A 6,000-nucleotide genomic window follows, 5' to 3' on the forward strand; every position below is an offset into this window, starting at 1 on the left:
ACTCTTTTTGAGAGTGCCTTTAGGCTAGAATTTCTTCACTCTGTTGCAAATGAAGGCAATTCCTTGGAAATAAATTAGTAATGATTTGTTTTTTTGGCCTGTTTCTCCCCCCAGGCAAAATCTCTGAGCCAGTGTTCTGGAGTTAGGGCTGGGGACAATTGTAATCTTCTGAATGACATCCTGCTCTAGAAACCCAGAGTTCAGTGGGTGGGGTCCTCTGGCCTTCCTCTTCTAGTGTGAAACCACCACTTTGTCAGGGCAAGAGAGATCAGAGCCCCATTTAAGCATGCTGCACCAAGGTAGAGTCTCTGTTCCATGAATGGGGCTGGACAGAAGAAGATAGAGAACTTAAAAAAAGACTTAATAAAGGTGATAGCAAGAGCTAAGTCTGAAGAATGAAAAAGAGTTTTTAAAGCAAGAAGAACTGGGAAAGTACAGTAAGGTAAAAGCCAGAACAAAAGTGCAGAAATAGAAAAACACTGTATAATTTCTGGGAGAGTGGAATGAGTGTGAGGCATGAAATACACGATACAGAGGCAGGAAATAAGACCAGAAACATAAGTCAAGGCAAATTAATAAAGGACATTGTGTCTTGATAAGGAGTTTGGATTCTAGCCTATATCGGCCAGAATACCCATGGTGGTTATTTTAGCAAGGAAGTGGCATAACCACACTTTTTCGAAAATTATTATTTTAGGAAAATAACTCTGGTTTCAGTGTGGTAGATGGTTTTGGATAGGGCAGTGAGACCAATGTAAAAGCTGTCATATGTACCAACAATTATTTGGATTTGGAGTAAAAACATGGCTCTGTAGATAGAAATTTTTTAAGACTCACTTCTATGGTATAATTGGCAAGTTCATGATTATTAGGCTACAGTAGGTTAGGGAAGCGAAGGAATGTAAAACGACCCTTGGCTTCTGACTTGGGAAGCTAAGTAGATAGTGATATAATTAACTAAATTAGGAATGCAAGAGAAAGAAACTGATCTGGGAAAGAAAATAATGAGTTTAGATTTAAACATGTTAAATTGAGTAACCTAGATATCCCAGTGATTACAGTAGGTAATATGGGTCTCCAGCTCCAGGACAATGTGAAGATGAAAACAGAAAATTTACATACTGGTTTTCTTAAACAAGTTATTTAAATTTCATTTTTAGAATGCAGATAATACTAGTTACCTCATAAAGTTTGTAGTGGGCAATTAAATGAGATATACACAGTGCCTCAATAAATGCCAGCTCTGTTGCTATTTATTTTTGAAGTTATTTGGATTAACAGAAATGAATTAAATCATCCAGAGGGAGTACATAATGTATTTGAAGTTAAGTCCAAAGAAGTGTTTCAAGGTACATCTTTTGTGGGTTAGTAAAATACTTCAACTTCAGCTTAAGTTTGATACTTTGGATAGCAGATCAAGAGAAAATCTAGAGCTTAAAAGTTGTGTAATTTTGCACTTTTCAAAGTGCCTTCCCGTGTAGTATCAAACTCAAAAAAGTCATCCTTTGAAGCAGATATTATCATCTCAACTTTATAAGGCTTATGACTTACCTGCCTAAGATCAGCCACAAAGAATAGTTATGAAACTGATCTTGCAAGCCTGGCTTTTGACTCTCCGCCTACATCTCTCCCACATCAGATCTGCCACTCAGTGGCTCGACATTCATCCTCTTACTGTGGAACTTGCCCTGGACCTCAATAAAATAGCTCTGTGAAATACTGTATTTGGAAGGCAGCCCTGATAAACAAGCTTTTTGATCTTGAAAGCACATCAGTAGTTTATCACCCCTGTTAAGAAATCTCCAAGAGGGAGACAAAGGTTCATAAACAACAACCAAATTAAGCTGTCAAGTGCACAATTCAATTAAATATATTAGAGATATAGGTGATGTTGATTTTTTTCAGAGTCAGTGTTGAAATTCTGATGCTGTTACAGCATTAAAGCAATCAAAATTTTAAAAGGTTACTGTTATCTCTAAAAATTTAACCATACATATTCAGTGCTGTCTTGAATAATAGTTACCCTTGGGCTTCCCTGGTGGCGCAGTGGTTGAGAGTCCGCCTGCTGTTGCAGGTCCGGGAAGATCCCACATGCCGCGGAGTGGCTAGGCCTGTGAGCCATGGCCGCTGGGCCTGCGCGTCCGGAGCCTGTGCTCCACGACGGGAGAGGCCACAACAGTGAGAGGCCCATGTACCGCAAAAAAAAAAAAAAAAAAAAAAGTTACCCTTACAAAAAAACACACATCTTGTTAACTCTATGCCATATGATAAAGTTTAAAATGAAGCAAAAAAAAAAAAAAAAATGCTATAAGACTTTTTGTTTTTACCCTTTTATCCGTTCAACACTAAATTTTTGGCTTAGGTTTAAAAGATTGGTACTCCTGTTGTATGAAGAAAGTTAAGCACAGGAACAGTATTTTGTTACCAAGTATATGATACAACATTTCTTGAAAACCTACTCTTTTAGTGGCATTATTCGTTACCATGTGAACAGTCAGTTTCATCATCTGTAAAATGCAGTTTATGTTTTACATGAGTTAATAGTGGCATGTGGCAGTTTCCTGTCTTTCAGGAACCTCGACTGCTAATTTTGCTACTATAAGAACAATTTCTCCTCAAGCTCGTTTCTTTTTCACTTTCATCTTCCGTGGCACAGGATGATGGGAACTTAATTCTGTCAGGCACATAACAGCTCCAGTCCATGGAAAATAACAGCAATAGATCTGAGATTCATCTAAAAGGTATAATTATGCATTAAATGATCCAGTTTATGTTGGACATCTGCAGCATATCATTGTAATTAATCAAGAATGGGTAAGTGTAAAAATATTAAGTATGAGGATAAGCGTGCTGTGTCTCTTGGTTTTTTTTCCCCTTCCACTAAAAGAGAAAACAAACCTCCTGGAAGTATCAATAAATTAAGAAAAGTTTTATATAAAATAAAAGCTTGAGTTTTCAGAGTTGTCATAAAACCTTCAGGAAAATTGATTCTAGCTAAAACCTTTGTTGATAGGTCCAAAATGGAAAGAGTAAAGAGGAAAAAAAAATTATGATGGATAGAAGAAACAGAAAAAGAAAATGGAGGCAAAGAGCATTTGGGGGAAATTTCAGGCTAGCTGTCATCCTTTGAGGAAAAGTTAAATGGTCAAATATGATTCTAACATTCTGTGTCTACCCAGTCCTAGGAAAAACTATTAGGTTTTCAAAAAGATATGGGGAAAACACTCCAATATAAGTCCGAAGATTATGTGCATTTTATGATAAGCATACTTGGCGCCCCCCCCCCCAAAAACAGTATAATTGTAACGGTAGAATTTCAGATGCTCTGACATCTGCACAGAAAAGGAATTTAAATCAGTAAACAACTATGGGACCTACCTGCGCTGTTCCTGATACTGGGAATACAGAACTGAGTAATTCCTGGTCCCTGAATCCAGGCAGTGTGTTAAAGCACACCAACCAACCAACAAACCAGCAAACAATCAAAAACTATAATAAACTACTAATAATATGAACAAATTATCATCAGGGCATAGAGAAACAAGTGCTTAGCTCTTTAGCCTAGAGGAAGCAGAAATGCAGAATAATAAACAGCCTCTCAAAAAGTGGCACTTAAGCTGGCATTTGACAGTTGAATAGTTGTCTCCAGGTAGGCCTGGGGAAGAGGTTCTCTGTAAATTCTAGATACTCTTTGAAGTACTTAATGTCATATCAAACACTTTTAAAATGTGACCATATCAGACACTAAAGTGTACTTTATAATTTATACATAATCATATGAGTTGGATTGTATTTGAAGATGCTGTAAGGCCACACTTTGTAGACAACAAATGAAATGTTTATTAATTCAATTTTGTGATTATTTTTTCTTATATTTAGTATAATATATTTTTCCCATTGACATTTTCTTAGACTCTTGGGAAACGCATAGTCTCCAAGCACTGTTCCTGTGGCGCCTAATGGAAAATGATGCCTAAGGAGAAGGCATACAAGCCACAGGATTCAGTTTGAACAGAGGCTCTGGAAAGATGTCTATTTGAGTCGGAAAGCCTCTCCAATAGTAAGATCACTGATTAACCCTTTATACATGAACTCATTTCCACACTTGGAGAAGCCATTCTCTCTACCCTGTGGTCAGATGTCATCAGCAAAGTGCATCAGTAAGGGTTCACTCTGAGAATTTATTTTCCTATTGACTCTGTGATTGTGGAGGAGCCCCTTGGCCTCCTGAGCCTTTTTTCCCCATTCATCAAATAAAGATAGTACTATAGCACTATAAATGTAATGTATTTGAAGTTTCATATGGAAGACTTTCTAGAGATGTGAGGCATTATAGCAGGCACAATAACCAACCCAGTGCTTTTTATCTAGCACTCTTCTTCGACCTTAGAAATGGCAAAAGTTCTTAAAATATTTTCTTCACTAGAAAAACAATATGTAATAAGATGATGAAAAGGACTCTTCCTTAAGAAAGCATTGAAACAGAGCTTTTCTAAAACAGAAAACACTTGGAAAATGTTGATTTTTGTGAACTGTCATATGCAGAATCATGCCTGACTGATGTATGGATGCTCTTGCCTTTGAACACTTTTTTTTTTCCCCAGCAAGGTCTCCTTTTATTCATTGGGGTGGGTTTTTGAAATGCGGTGCAATTTACAGCCGAAGGGGTCAGGAAAGCAAGCCTGCGGTGCAGAAAAGCGCAAGAGGCTTGTATAACTTCCCCGCCTGATGGGCACCCTCATCTCACCTGTGGCCACACCTGCTGGCCTGGAAGGGGCCAAGTGGACCTTAGAATGAGATCTGGGTACCTGCTCCGTCGGAAGCTCACGACCACGTCCTTCTGCCCTCCTTATGTACAACGGTGCGCAAAAATATCTGAAAATATCTTCACACAGGGTCACAAAATAGGCTCTGCTTGGCATCGTTTGGCCTAAGAAGCGTTCTAGCCACGCAGGAAGGGTCATGCAGCTTCCGTCCTTCCAAACGCCGGGGCATCACCAGCTGCCTCTGCACCTGCCAGCCCGGCCTTCTCACGGCGTCTCCTCCGCTGCCTTCCTCAGGAGTCCAGACGCCAGCGAGCTGAGCTGGGTACCTCGAAGCCATGCATATCCGGGCTCTTCAGCGCACTTTCTCCACTCAGAGCACAGCTGGGCTTGGCAGCGGAAGGAGACTGGCGTCAGAGGCTGCAAGCGGCGTCAGAGGCTGCAAGCAGCGAAGAGCGCCAGGGAGAGGCGTGAGCCCCTGGCCTCGAGGCGGAGGTGGAGCCGGAAGTAGCCCGCCCCGCGTCCGCCCTGCCAGCCAAGATGGCGGCCAGCGGCATAAAGAGGTGGAAGTGTTCCTGGTCGCAGCAGAGCGTCTGCTCCTTTGTGCGAGGCCCTGGGGCCTTCAAACCGTCTGTGAGGGGCTGGGCCACTTCTCCGCCACAAACACCGTGTGGCAGAGCTCCAGTAGCTGGTGGTGGACGAGGAGAACCACCTTTCTGAACAGCTCTCGGGCACTGGGCCCAGTGGGCCGGTGCAGCCTGCGGAAACCGCAAGCTCTCTCCCTTCGCTCCGTCCCGGCAGAGCCGTAGAAGGGCCCGTCTCTTGGCGCGTCCAAGGCCTGGATGCCGGTTGAGAGGAGCGGGCCACCCCTTGAAGTCACCTGCGCGTACTGGGGTGGCCTGAGGCTCTTGGCCTCCAGTACCATGGAAAAGGCAGGGCTGCCGGAGCAGTCGCTCTTCCTCATGGACGCAGGGACCCTCGTGTCTTCAAAGCCTGACGCCCATGGTCCTAGGAGCCTGAGCCGTAGCCGGTTGCCCACGCACGTCCCTCTTCTCCTCCAGGTCCCCTCTGGCTGCGACGAGTCCCTAGCACCGCACCGGCTCCTCCACCTGCGTCCGGACACCAGTTAAGTATCCAAAGCGGTAAGTTATTGCGATACATTGAGCTAATGCAGCAGCCTTCATAGTTGAAGCTGAGGCATTGGGTTGGTGCTCTTTGCTTAAAGGGTGATGGCCCT

The 6,000-nt window shown here is 42.6% G+C and overlaps 1 pseudogene; it reads right to left on the reverse strand.

Annotated features, from left to right (window-relative positions):
• Positions 1 to 5,030: 5,030 nt before the first annotated feature.
• LOC101334611 (E3 ubiquitin-protein ligase MARCHF2 pseudogene) lies at positions 5,031 to 5,727 on the reverse strand (annotated as a pseudogene).
• Positions 5,728 to 6,000: the final 273 nt, after the last annotated feature.

The sequence above is a fragment of the Tursiops truncatus genome, chromosome 2 (assembly GCF_011762595.2).
Source record: "Tursiops truncatus isolate mTurTru1 chromosome 2, mTurTru1.mat.Y, whole genome shotgun sequence".
NCBI classification, from domain to species: domain Eukaryota; kingdom Metazoa; phylum Chordata; class Mammalia; order Artiodactyla; family Delphinidae; genus Tursiops; species Tursiops truncatus.